This window comes from Dermacentor variabilis, chromosome 3 (genome assembly GCF_050947875.1).
Source record: "Dermacentor variabilis isolate Ectoservices chromosome 3, ASM5094787v1, whole genome shotgun sequence".
In the NCBI taxonomy this organism is placed as follows: domain Eukaryota; kingdom Metazoa; phylum Arthropoda; class Arachnida; order Ixodida; family Ixodidae; genus Dermacentor; species Dermacentor variabilis.
The window spans coordinates 229,645,355-229,660,127 of record NC_134570.1 but is presented as its reverse complement, the minus strand read 5'-3'; the positions used below and the strand labels follow the sequence as shown (position 1 = coordinate 229,660,127).

Sequence of the window (14,773 nt, the reverse complement as noted above, 5' to 3'; positions counted from 1 at the left end):
ATATGTTGCTCGAAAGTTTCTGAAGTGTTATGACTGCATGTCTTGCAAGGCCTTTCTTATGGAAACCCCCAATACGGAAAGCAGAAACTCTGAGTTCACTGTGACATGCGACAAGGGAGGGTTGTTATATCCTTCGCTGGAGCTTTTCAGGGCAGTGAAGAAGTTGGAGGACATCTTCACTGTGTTCTTCAGCCGAGAGAAACTCTGCAGTGACAGCATAGTGGATGTAATGTTGCTAGTGAAGGAGAACTTCGGCTATGCCTTAGGCTGCAGCCAGCACTAAGATGCGCTCACAACAGAGTTGACCAAGTTCTACGTGCTGACCAGGCTGCACTTCTATGTAAAACGGATCAACCAATCGTGACAGGAACGGCATAAAAAGAAATTGCACACGAAGATAAGCCGTTCCTCATAGTGCCTGTCTCGTAGCAGCATGCACTTTGAGAAAGGAGTAGCTGCCCATCTTTTGTACCAATAAAGAGTTTGTGGCTATGACGAGTTCTCTTTATTTTGCTGTGTTACGAAATTTCGCTATCCCTGGTAACCACTACGACCGCATAATAGTGGCATCACCATAGGATTAACTCCCTAGCTTTCAGTGGATATATGCTTTCGTAAACAAAATCGCAGTTAAAGGAATAAAACCTCATCATATCTGGCCTCTGTTCCGAATGTGTTAGTACACGCGCCGCAATTGTTTGGCTCACTTGAACTTGTGAATGCAATTGGGTCCTGACCTGTATAAAAAGTGTTAATGGCAAATGAATTAAGCAATTTACCCATTCACATATTTACCTCTTCTACGGTGTTCGCGAGCTTTTAGTTTAGAAATCAGTCGCATCGTTGTGCGGCCGTTAGTCTGCACTTGTTGGGTCGGCTTTATTTTCACGCAAGCTTGAAGAATGTCCGTCTTTCCACCTTTCTCTGTGCCTTGTCTTAATTTCAGATGAAGTTTTCAGAAAACATGCTACGGAGCTGCGCGCTTTCTTTTTTCGGCGTGACACGAAGCGCACACGGCTTTCTCCACGTTGAAAATGCTCAGTTTCGCGTTCCGTACAGCCCATGCTCTAGTGGCGCCATCTAGAGGCGTCGACGTGAGATGCCACACCCGCAGCTCTCCCTGACCCCACTACCCGCTTCAGTTCACTATAGTTGCGGCCATGCTACATGGCACAGTGCAAGCTTTCGATGGGCGCTGTACGGGATAGAAACGGCGCTGCTGCGCTTACTTCAGCGTGCAGCTGTTCACATATACGGTCGCCGTTAAACTAACCTATGTGCATTTTTTTTAACGCCGTATGTAATAATATAGAATGAGAGCGAGAAACTTCGAAGTATGTTACCGCAAGACTTTTGTTTTCCAAGCATAGCAAAGTTGCAAGCAATGCTGGCCACACTGCGCTCTTGCTTTCGTGCATGGGTATGGTGTCATAGCATGGGCAGCGCGGATCACATTGTTGGGCCGGTGCGCTTCAAGTTGTGATTCCGCTGTGTAATCGTACGTGTCTGTGTGTTTGAGGTGAGCTCAACTGCTTCTAGATGAGTGACGAAACTGAAGCGCTCCCCTGATGCCGGTGTGAGCGAGGAGGACGATAATGCGCCGGGATCGCTCATGGTGCGTGTCACCCAGAGAATTTACCCATACGGCTTGAACGACACGTGCCATAGCGTTCATATAAAAACAAATGAAATGGTGGAACGACGTTTCCCGATGCGGCGTGGCGAAGTATTGGTGTAGAGGGTACAGGTGCTGATGCCCTTAAAAACAAATTAAAACTTCCATTATGTGGCATATATCCCAAGGCCAAAAAAAAACGATAATGCTAAAATTTGTAAATGAACCAGTTACGACGATTTTACAAGCGTGGTTTTCTGCGGAACTGTAGCTACCTGGGAACGAGAGTACTCCATCCAACCGTAATGGTCATTGCTGAACTCCCTTCGCCCAAAATCTCAATTTAACTTCCTTGGCACAAAGGAGACCGTGTGACACGGAGCGCAACTCCACTGACGTAAATACAAAGGAGTTCGCAGGTGCCTGTGTGACAGGGGTATAAGACTGTTCGCAGACGATTGCGTCTTTTACACACCTGTCGGCAACCATGGAGACAACATTGCCCTTCAACAGGATCTCAACCTAATTACAGCTTGGTGTGATAAACGGGGGCTCGAAGCTCCTCAAGTGGATAAATCCACTTTTTTCGAGCCCTCGTCTTCCACAAAAGAACAGATTTGTGGATGGAATAAAATTTGATTTTTTGATTGATTGATGCAGCTCAACAATGACAAATGTAAACTAGTATCATTCACGTGTAAAAACACCGTAACACAGTTCTTCTACAATATTAACTCTTCCCCTATTGCCCTTGCAGCATCCTACATATACTTCGGAGTTCACCTCTCGCCATCTTTATCATGGGCGTTACACATACAAAAAATCTGCTCAGATGCTACGCGCACACTCTGCTACCTGTGCCGGAACCTTAAACTTACATCTCCAGACATTAAGAAATTAGCCTACTTAACATTCATACAACCTAAGCTTGAATAGACATAATCAATTTGGCATCCCTCACAAGCATACTTCGACCACAAATTAAAAGCCATACAGAATCGTGCCGCCGATTTTATCTGCTCACAATCCCCCCCCCGACACCAGCGTCACCGCACTAAAGCAATCTTTGAACTTGAGTCACGCCGGACCGTATCACGCCCATGCCTTCCTCATGCCCTTTATTATCACCCAAAGTTTAGACACCCTCTCTCTTAAAACCGCACGCCAAACCTCCTCCCATATCAGCCACTGCAATGCCATAGCACGACTTGACAGCGGCACTTCATCAATTCTAACCTCATTCTTTCCCCAAGCAATAACCCCCTGGAACAATCTACCCAATACCATGGCCTCGTGAGCTGACCACAAACTATTCCGGGAAAAATTAATCAGCCATATTCCACGGTATGTATGTAGCTAATGTGTTTCATGCTCCCGCTGTATGGAAATCTGCTGCTCTGTTTTTATGCTGTTGCATCTCTGCACTTTTGTATCTGCTGTTATACTTGTACCTCTGCAGTTTCTTTTTTTAGCTGTGTCATATGTTCTTGTATGTTCCTTTATATAATGCCCTTGGGCCTTTAAGGTGGAAATAAATGAAAAAAAAAAAAGAAATATTGCCAGTGTCAAAATATTGTCACAAAGCAGCTTTTTGCGCACCCTGTCAAATACAATTCGGTCACGGATCCTCAAACCTACCGTAACACTGAAGTTGCATGAACGTGCCACCTGCCTTAGGTCTCTACAAATGGTTTGAAAAGCTCATCTTCTGCTTGGACCCGTTGCCGAAATATTGTCACTTGTAGTGATGGTGAAGAACACAGTAGCAAAACTGTGAATTGCGAAACTAACTTTTATTTAGCAAGCTTGTGCCCACAAAAGCAAGTGACACTAGAAGCATGACGATAGTAGTGAGCACAGTCAGCGACCTGCGAAATTTGATCGTTGGGTCAAGCACGTCAGCTTTTAGGGCCGAAACATGATCAATCCGCCCATCCATCCCACCCTCGTCCGCCCGTGTGCGGATCGGGGCGGGCGCCCAAAAGGCAGGTCATGTCGAAAAATTTGGTGCACGCTCAATCCGCACAAGTGAATCTCATGCACATTCATATTGGATGACACAGTCTGTTGACAGCTGGCAACCGTTCGACGGAGCAAAGGTGTTCAAGGTTGGCAACTATCTTTGACAGCAGACATCGCCTCCTCTGCAGACGATGCTGGCATATTTTTGCAGATGTGCTTTCAAGTTTCTGCGCCACGGTGAAAATACGACTATAGGCTGCCACATTTTGTTCTGCAGCTGCATGTGTTGCATTGGCACCATCATTCTTGTTCAAAACACTGCACAGTCATCTTATCTGCGCCACCTTTAAAAAGATGTATAGCAATCGCATCATGTCACAACTTGGGACGTACTCTCGGACGATTACTTTCAGTGCATGCTGCCTTGGCTGGCTCGGCAAAACGTCTCAAATCATCCACCGTGCTGCATTCTACATTACGCGAATGTGATAGTATCGCTGGAAGTGATTCATCCGAAATATCCGTGTTCAGCGCAATGGCACAGTTTCTGTAGTGCTAGTGACAGCTTGCAAGAATACGGAACACATGCACATCTGTCGCGGAATATAGCTGCGTAGGTGGCCGAGACAAACCTCTTTACCACTGAGCCTGTGTGCGAGGCTCCGAGTACAGCCTGCTGATATGCTTGCATTTGCTTGCTTGCTTTTTTTTTTTTGTTGTTCTAACAATTTAAAGTATGATTGGATACATAAAATGCATTTTCCTTTTTTTTTTATATGTATAAGCCACCAAAGATGAAGTGAGGCACCAAACATGCATATTAGAAATGTAATACTTGCTGCTTGTAAACTTTCCAAACAAAATATAACCTTAAATGATGTGCTCAGAGATGAATGAAGTTCTCTCTGTGGTGCAAAAAGTTGTGCCTAAGTGGTTAAGTTGATGCAGCAAGGAACTGAAGGCTAAGCAGCGAGTGTACAATTCATTATGACTTCATTATGAATTCATTAAGCAATATGTAGGTATAGCAGTGACCTTATGCTGATATATACTGGTGAGATGTTTCCAATTAGAATATTTATTTGAAAGTAAATAATTTATATTGCTGATAAGAGAACCTATTTTGAGTGAAATCAAACAATTGCATTCTTTCTTGTCAGCCTGGATGGCCAATCTGTTGCCACCTTACTACTTAGAGCCACCTAATTTAGCATTTTAACAATGTGCAAAACATTACCAAAGTGCACAAAATTAAGCAGTATCATGACAGGCATGTTCCCTCTTTCACCCGTGGCAGCAGCAAACAAGGGTGATCAACTTGAGACTGTTTGATACTGTCAGCATCATACATGCGTGTTCTATTTTGAGTGTTCTACATACAAAAAATAAGCTTACACAGGATGCACATAATACATAAACTATTGTAGGCTCTACTCAGGTTATTTGAGTTAGTTGGGCATGGGCTGCATGTTATGTATTTATGCAGTAGCAACCTAGCTAGCTGATGCACAGCCACAATTTAGGAAAATGAAAAATGCATAGCATAACATAAATAGCTGGCCAGTACCTGTACCTCATTTGAAAGCAGACCGAGATTATCAAGTGACTTAGCTTAGCAGCTAGTTCAGTAACCTCTCGTGGTGTGAAAAGGTTGATGTACAGTAAAACCTTGTTAAACCGTACCCGCTTAAACAGTAGTTTCGTTTTAAAAGTAGTAAAGTCAAATCCCCGACCCAGCGGCCATAGAACATAACGTGTTTTCTATCCGCATAAACTGTACCAGCTTATTACATACGCATCGGTTAAAACGTAGCGTTTCAACTTTTTGTCGCACAAACACTACGGTGTGTCGTCTCCATCTGGCGGCCCGGCAGAACAACAAGCCTCAGAGATCAGAACAACGGCCTCCAAGCGCCCTGTGCATTTGCACGTGAAGCCACATCAACATCATTTCGACGCCGTGCTAGAGAACGTTATGGCGTCCTGCAAGCGAGGACTCGCGTCATGCCGAAGCTTGAATAAAAAAGACACCGGGTTCTCAGCATAGAAGAAAAATTACACATCGTCCGTGCTATCGAACGTGACACGAAGAAGTCGGCGCTGGCACGCGACAGGGATCTGCTGTTGACTACGGTGTGTGGCATTTGGAATGCAAATAAGTTGCTCAGCAGCGCTGCTGCCACTGCGAAGACATGTCGGTTACGTGGTTTGACTTTTCGCCATCGTTGCCTCTGTTGTTGCCGAAGTGTCAACTAGCGACAGTGATGAGGACATGGAAAGCGACAGCACGGGTGATTCAGGCCCGACAGTGGCATAAGCTGCGCGTTGCGTCAGCTTCATGAATGCAATCATCGCGACGAGAACAGGGGCGCGATAATGTAACTCTAAACGAAAAGTATTCCGAACTCCGGCACCCGGCAATGAAAGAGGTACCCCGGGACTTCTGCAGCACTACTGCGCGCGTGCACGGAAAATACATAATGCCAACGAGGAATCTGCCATGCGAGTGTTTCCCGAGAAGAGGGGGCTGGCTGAAAAGCTGGCAGGCAAGTTCAGTAAGTTTGAGGCCACTGTCGTCGTGTTAGGCCGCCGCTGTTGTCGTGGTAGGCTGCGGCGGGATCAAATGAAAATGACAATTTTGTTGCGCGAAGTGAATAAATACTGCACGTTCTGGCCCCTTTCATCGCACTCGCTCTGAGTTCCGTTTTCGACAGGTAAGTGGGCGATCTCATGCTATTTCGGTTAAACAGTACTACCGTCCAGTACGTACTTTTTCCGAGTTCCGGACAACTACGGTTTAACGAGGTTTCACTGTAGTTGGTGGTTTTGTGTTTGTCTTCCTTAATTAGTAGCCGATTTAACATGCACATGACACTGAAATGAAGGTTAATATTGAAGTAACTTGACAAGCGCTTGGCAAAGAATGAACGCTTTATTAAAGGTTAGTGTAGCTTTTATAGCTTTTATTTTGTGACGTCACCGCAGCCACTGCCGATTAACGAGAGGCATGGCCGGTGAATCGAACAATATAAACACGTGTCAGCGGCGCATGCTGATTTACAACAATTCTTCCCCCTTAAGGAGTGAAGTGTCGGGGGGCCGGGGCTTCCGTTTTGACCTACGCAGTGTCACTTCAGCGCGGTCAGTCACTTGCGTCTCGCTGGTAGCACCCTCGGCTTCAACCCGCCCGTCTGACAGCGTTAGAATGTCGGTGCCTACTTGAGCCTGGCTGTCACTGCTGTCGTGCCCTGGAGATAGCAAGTCTACCACCACGTTATGGCTGCCTTTAGCTGTTGGTACTTGTATGGGGCCTCGGGTTCCCCCACTTCTCCTCCCACGCTGGTCCTCCTGGTCTTTAGCTGGTCGAGGTGGCGGCGATGTTGCTCCCCCCATTTGCACTCTTTACCGTTGCCATTCGTGAGCCTTCGGTGGACTCTACCGAGTGTCATTTCCATTTGTCACCCACTCCGTAGTTCTTGAACCAGACGTCCTTGCACAGTGGTTGGCCACTGTTGCACGCACTTGCAGAAGGGAAAGGTCATGACACGACGTTGCACAATAAAGAATGTGGCTGATATCCGAGAAGCATAAAAGCTGGGGTTTTCCTATTTGGCAAGGGAGTGCGCTGATAATGCGAAACAATGTGGTCCAGCCGAGCTTGCAAATTGCCGCGTGTGTTTTTGTTTAACCCTTGTTTCCCAGTCCGTGCTGCTCTTTCCACCAGACCATTAGACTGTGCTTTGTAGGGAGCTGTCCGCAAATGAGCGATGCCACTGCACTTCATAAATGCCCTGAACAATTCGCTAGTAAATTTCGGCCCATTGCCCATCACAAGGGTCCCTGGCAAACCGAACCGGCTGAACATAGTCTGCAGTGCTTCAATTGTTTTTGCCAAACTGCCGGTCTTCATGGCGGTAACCTCGATCCATTTCGTATGGGAATCAACCACAATCAATAACATGTTACCGTCCACAGGACCCGCAAAATCGACACGGACCCTAGACCCCGGCTCCTCTGTGTCCGGCCAAGGCGCGGGTTGTTGGGCAGCAGGCATGCTGCCCCATTCTATGCATGCTGGACACGCGTTGATCAGCTTCTCAATATCCCGATCGAGCCCTGGGTACCAGAAAACAGAATGTGCCAGATTCTTCATAGCCATTATCCCTTGATGTGCACCATGCAGCATACGCAGCATTAACTGCCGCGCACTCGTTAGAATAACCGCTTGAAGGCCCCAGTACACAATTCCATGGCTTTACATCAGTTCGTCTTTCCTGTGCATGTATGTGCGTAACGGCTCCTGAGCAGGTTGCAAGTACCATGGCCAGCCATTCTGAATGTAATTGCAGACTTGTGCAAGGTTGATGTCGTCAACAGTCAGCCAAGTCGCTCACCGACAAAGGACAGGTGTTGAGGTGATTGGTCAGAAGAACATACGAGCGTCATCTTCTGCAGCCTTAGTGTTATGCTCCTGCTGCACCAGTAAACGGATGAGGGTGTCTGCAGGAATCAGCGTCCTTCCTGGCTGGGATTGAATTTTGTAGTTGTAGGCGCTTAGCAAGAGGAACCAACGTTGAATCCGGGCAGCGGCCATGGCGGGAACGGGCTTGTCGGCGCTGAAAATGCTCAGAAGAGGTTTATGATCTCTGACAAGCGTGAAATGATTACCGAGCAGATATTCCCGGAACTTTGTAACCCTGAAGACAACAGCCAATGCCTGTCTCTCAATTTGTGCATAATTACGCTTAGCAGCTGAAAGCGTTCGCGACCGAAACCAAATTGGTCAATCTTGCCCATTTACACTGTGATATAGCACTGCATTGATGCCGCACGACGACGCATTGGTTTCCAAGATAAGCGGCTTACTTTGATGGTAGTGCGTGTGGGGATGCGCGACTCTCACGCATCCCCTGATATGTTGTTTTCCCGCACGGCTCGCGTGGCCTGGCGCACGCGGCGGTCGGAGTGGTTGAGGCACAGTACGAGAGATGGCGCGAGTGTTGCGCTGCTAACGCCGCCGACAGGTGGCGTTAGCTTGGGCGCCGAAAGAGAAGGCGCTTCCTCTTTGGTTCGGGACAGCAAGCAGTGCAGACGTGCCGTGCTGCGCGTGCCGTGCTGTGCCGTGCGCGCGTCTCGCGTGGCAGCCTTCGAACGCGCCACCGTTCACGTGACCGTACACGTGAACAACCAGGCGTTGGGATCTAGCATAGGGCGGACATATTCGCCCACTATCCGGTTGCGGTGAGTCGGACTCCTAGATTTGTCGCGCGCCCACCGGCATGTTTTGTGGATAGCAACTCGGCTAGCAGGCATTGATCTATGAAAGGTGCAATAAATGCCCTTGCGATTGTTTGCACTACTGTGTTGTCGTTCCTTTGTCCCAAGAGTACAGAGGAGAACTCCACATGCGCCAAGAACTTAGCTCCCTCTAGCAGTCGCTTTGTTGCTCGGAACGCGTTATCTTGTCTCGCTCCCCACTGCCAGCATGTGTTCTTTCTTAGCAGCTCATGCAGTGGCTCTAGAACAGTAGCCAAGTTTCCCAGAAATTAGTGGTAGCACGTCACGAAGCCCAAAAACGCCCGTAGTTTCGCCCGTAGTTTCGTAGTTTCGGTTGGCTACGGCATTTTCGCTATTGCAACAATGTTGTCCGTCTTAGGTAACAATTCATTCATATTTATACGATGTCCCATAAATTCAACTTCTGCTTGTCGGAACTTGCATTTCTGAGGATTCAGCTTGATACCGTATTGCTTGAAATGTCTGAAAACTTCACGCAGCATCTCACAGTTGCCGCGTTTCTCCGCAACTACCACGTCATCCAAATATACTTGAATGCCCGGAATGCCTTGCAGGATGCCATCCATACACCTTTGAAAAATCACAGGAGCAGAGTCTACACCAAAAGGAAGCCAATTAAAGCAAAACAGGCCTTTCGGAGTGTTTATGACCAAAATCTTCTTCGTTTCTTCATCAAGAGGCAACTGACTTTAAGCATGAAAAAAAAAGAAGAATATGAAGAAAAAAATTAACTAAACGGTGCCAAAACAGGCACATGAATAGTGGCTCCTTGTTTCCAGCTCATAAAGCAGTTGGTAGGCAATCTTCACACGGTAGACTCACAGGCAGCAACAAGGTCCTCCAGTCCATCCACAGAATCGTCGTCATCAGACTCCTCAGATGAGAACTGATCTCTTTCCATTTCCGTGCAAAACTCTACAGAGCTGTCATCTAAAGAGGAGCCGTCAAAATACCTTATTTTCAGCACACATTCATTGCCTCATTTTGAAGAGGCAGCCATGCTTTATGCAGGGGTGTCAGAGGGGGAAATATAATGAAGGGAGAGACACAAATAGCACAACATGGACAAGCGTGACCCTCTACTGTCAGGAATCAACTAGATGCACTAGGATGAGTATAGTCATCCCAGGTTCACTGTGTGACAAATTTTTGTTAATGATGATAGTCATCATTGGTTACATTGGTACAATATATTATGATGAATTGTTAGGATTGGGAGGTCAATCCCACCGTTCGTAACCAGTTGTCAAGATTGGAGTCGGGCATGACTTAGATGGTAGCTGGCCCATGCCGTCGTCCAACTTATCCACGCTGAGGACGTTGTTAAAGGGAAGGACTGCTTCTCATCGAAAACGAAGAATATGGGTTTATTTACAGTATCTACATAAGGACGTTGCAGTTTATTAGTCTAGCATGACTGCGAGAGAAAGTACACTGAGCAGCCACACAACAACGGTTTATAAACACTCGGTCCTCCCCTTTTTTTTTTATTATGGAGTTTAACGTGCCAAAACCACTTTCTGATTATGAGGCACGCCGTAGTGGAGGACTCCGGAAATTTTGACCACCTGGCGTTCTTTAACGTGCACCTAAATCTAAGTACACGGGTGTTTTTGCATTTCGCCCCCATTGAAATGCGGCCGCCATGGCCGGGATTCGATCCCGCGACCTCGTGCTCAGAATCCCAACACCATAGCCACTGAGCAACCACGGCGGGTCGGTCCTCCCTCGATCCCAAGGTGAGGGAAATGGCCGACCAGGCACCGTAGACAAGCCGCCTCTTTGCGCGAGGGATTAAACACACACACTCCCTTATACACAGGTTCACGGTCCTCAACCAAGATCAGACTGTCTTCACAGAACTCGGGGCTGACGTCAGGAACGGTGCGTGGGAAGGGGCCTCGAACTATGTTCCCTCGGGGACTCCCTTGTTCACAGCAGACCGGGTCGGCGGTGGTGGGTTCCATCCCTGGTTCGTCGAACTCATCTCGGCAATCCCGCGACGCAGAGTGGCGGACGTGGCGCATTGTCCTGCGGACACAGTAGACTTAGTGACGCCGTGTGGCTAGAGGGTTGCGGTGGCGTTCCAGGAAAAGTTGAAGCCGCTGTCGCAACTGGCTGGTAAAACTTGCACCTCAGCAGGTCGTTCTTAACAGCGCCTCTATGGCATGGAAAATCTCGACTGTCCAGTGCCGACAACTGCTGGGCAGGAACAGAACGGCTGGTGGCCAGGGGGTGATGCCTTGGCTCGCAGCGACCACTGGTGTAATCATGTCACCGTCCCAAAACATCCAACAAGGACAGGCAACTGCAAGACGAACCCCACAACACGGCTCTGCATCGAGATGACATATCTTGGATCTCACTTTAGACCCACTAGGCTTCAAAGAAAACATAAGTGCAGAAGCAAAAAAATGCTGCATTTCGCTATGCCAATTGTTGAAGCAATTTTGTGCTGACAAATTCAGCAATCATGAAGGAAATCCTGCTAAATGAGAGGGGATCTTCTTGGCTTAACAAAATTAACAATAGTAACCCTAAAATTTAGGCGGGACCCTTAAACGCAGAATTCAAATTAGCCTGCTCAAACCATCCGCATTGCTATGCAACTTTCCCTTCTTATATCAAACGGAGAAGTTGTACTCCTGGAGAGTGAGACTCCATCGGAGCAAGCGGCCATTTTTTGTGACATTTGATTGAGCCACGTCAGAGGACAGTGGTCGGTCTCGAAGATGAAATTCGCTCCCTACAAGTAACACGACAACTTCTGGGCGGCCCAAACTAAACAAGCACATTTATTCTCTGAAGCGCTGTAGGCTTCCTCTTTCATTTAGTTTACGGCTGGCATAGAGGATAGGATGCTCCTCGTTATTGTCGCCGACCTGACTAAGTACCACGCCCATACCTCTGTCGCTTCCGTCGCATTGGACTATGAATTCCTTTGTGTAGTCTGGCGCGCGAAGCACAGGGCGAGAAACCAATAGTGCGTTCAAACTTTGGAAAGCGTTCTCTTTGTCCTCATCCCAGTGTACACTACTTGGTGCTCCCTTTCGGAGGGCGTCCATTAAAAGACTTGCCCTTTGCGAGTAATTCGGAATGTAGCGTTGATAGTAACCCACAAGTCCCAAAAATGAACGAAGGTTTGTTTTCGTGTGCGGCTGAGAAAATTCTCCAATCGTAGCTATTTTCAGCTCGGCCGGCCATCTCGCGCCCTGGCCGACAACATGGCCCAGATAAGTAACCTGCGAACAACCAAATCTACACTTTTCCACTTTTATCGTTAAGCCGGCTTTCCTCAACCGTGAGAACACCTGTTTGAGGTGCGATACGTGTTGTTCCCAGCTGTCCGAAAAAATTGCTACATCATCAATGATGATGTGTGGTGTTTTATGGCGCAAGGGCCAGGTTTGGCCAAAGAGCGCCATGACAAGTGGTAATGTTGATGATGTTTGAGGTTTAATGGCGCAAGGGCCAGGTATGGCCAAAGAGCGCCATGCTAGTGGTAATGAATATGTCGTGGTTTGATGGGTTCTGTGAATTTAATGTGACGTGGCTGTAAAGGGGCATAAAAGAGTTGGTGTAGATTGCATAAAAACTACACGAAATAAAATTATGGCAATGATCAATGACGTGTACTGTGATCACTAAAATGCATTAAGAAAGAATGATGCATTATATAAAATATGCGAGATGCTAAAATTGTCTTAAGAGTACTACTGCCTCGCCAGAGCCCTTGAAACGCAAGGGCCAAGAGGCATGCGCTTTACGAAACAGCTATCACAGCGGCATCCTCTGAAGAGAGGAGACGCTACGAACATATTGGGCTAATTACATGTAACACAACGTCTTTCAGGAAGTCTAGGACTGCATTAGTGTTAAAGAGCGGTTCTGGACCAAGAAACATTGCCAGATGTAGAGGAATGTGCTGCCGGTATGCTAAAGGAAAGTGCCTCTTTCTCTCAGATTCGACTTCCCGACACTCCAGGAGGACGTGGAGTACGATCAACCTCTCCCCGCATCTACCACAAGTTGGTGGCTCTCTTCCAGTAAGTAGAAAATTATGTGTGCCAAATGTGTGTCCTATTCTGAGACGACAGAATAGGACATCTGTTCGGCGTGATTTTGTTGTAGAGGGCCAGAGTCCTAACTGTGGCTTTATTAGGTGGAGCTTATTATCCATTTCCGCGTCCCACATGCGTTGCCAGTGGCCCGCAGCCTCCTTTGCAAGGAAGGCCACAGATCTGTGACAGGCACCTCGGCGGAAGATTAGCGGCTTGCGATGCTATAGACGTGGCCATCTCGTCCGCCTGAACGTTGCCCTCGATGCTCCTATGGCCAGGCACCCAGCATATAATGATATGCTGGTTATATATGTACGCTTTACACAAGACGGTGTACAGTTCGTTAAGTACTGTATTTTTGTGTCTATAGAGTGACATCAAGGCCTTCACGACGCGTAGGGAGTCTGTATATATCGCTGATTTTTGAAGTTTTGATTTTCTTATATGATTTACAGAAGACAATACTGCGTAGGCCTCGGCCGTGAAGATACTTGTTTCTAGATGTAGTACACCAGATACTGAGAAGGATGGGCCGAAGGCAGCATAAGACACCCCGGCATTTGACTTCGAAGCGTTTGTGTAGAACTCTGCGCAGGAGTGTTTGTGCTGGAGTTCACGGAAATGCATTTGGATTTCAATGTCTGAAGCGTGTTTTGTAACTTGCATGAAAGATATATCGCATTGTATGAGCTGCCACTCCCAAGGAGGTAGCAGCTTGGCTGGATGCATTAGGCGAAGCTCGAGGAGTGGGACACGCATTTCATCACTAAGCTCCCTCACACGAAGCGAGAAAGGCTGTCTTACAAAGGGACGGCTATGGAAAAGTGCAGTACATGTCATATCGTTAACAGTGTTAAAACATGGATGCTGATGATTGGAATGTATTTTCAGGAAATATGTAAGGCTGATGTAAGTTCTCTGTAGATGGAGGGACCATTCATTTGATTCTGCGTATAAGCTTTCAATTGGGCTTGTTCTGAAAGCGCCAGTGGCTAAGCGGATACCTAGATGGTGGACAGGATCTAGGATCTTTAGTGCGCTGGGAGCGGCAGAGTTATACACGACGGCACCATAGTCTAATCGTGATCGAATTAGGCTCTTATAAAGATTCATCAGACACTTCCTGTCGCTACCCCATGTTGAGTGGGATAGAATTTTAAGTTTGTTCATTGTGCTTAGACATTTTTCTTTAAGATATTTAATGTGCTGTATAAAAGTATGTATAAAAGTATAAGTATAAATTTTTGTTTATGACAATAGTCATCATTGGTTACATTGGTACAAAATTTCATGATGAATTGTTAGGATTGGGAGGTCAATCCCACCGTTCGTAACCAGTTGTCGAGATTGGAGTCGGGCATAAATTAGATGGTAGCTGGTCCATGCCGTTGTCCAACTTGTCCACGCTGCGGACGTTGTTGAAGGGAAGGACTGCTTCTCATCGAGAACGAGGAATATGGGTTTATTTACAGTATCTACATAAGGACGTTGCAGTTCATCAGTCTAGCATGATTGCGAGAGAAAGTACACTGAGCAGCCGCACAACAACGGTTTATAAACACTCGGTCCTCCCTCGATCCCAAGGTGAGGGAAACGGCCGACCAGGCACCGTAGACGAGCCGCCTATTTGCATGAGGGATTACACACACTCCCTTCCGCACAGGTTCACGGTCCTCAACCGAGGTCAGACAGTCTTTGCAGAACTCGGGGCTGATGTCAGGAACGGTGCGTAGGAAGGGGCCTCGAACTACGTTCCCTCAGGCACTCCCTTGTTCACAGCAGACTGGGTCAGCGGTGGCGGGTTCCGTCACAAAGCCTGGTTCGTCGAACTTATCTC

The 14,773-nt window shown here is 47.3% G+C and overlaps 1 protein-coding gene across 4 annotated transcripts in view; it reads right to left on the bottom strand.

The window, feature by feature from the left end:
• Positions 1-14,773, bottom strand: part of Ube4B (Ubiquitination factor E4B) — a 547,587-nt gene that overhangs the window by 510,102 nt on the left and 22,712 nt on the right. The gene's annotated exons all lie outside the window — the stretch shown is intronic.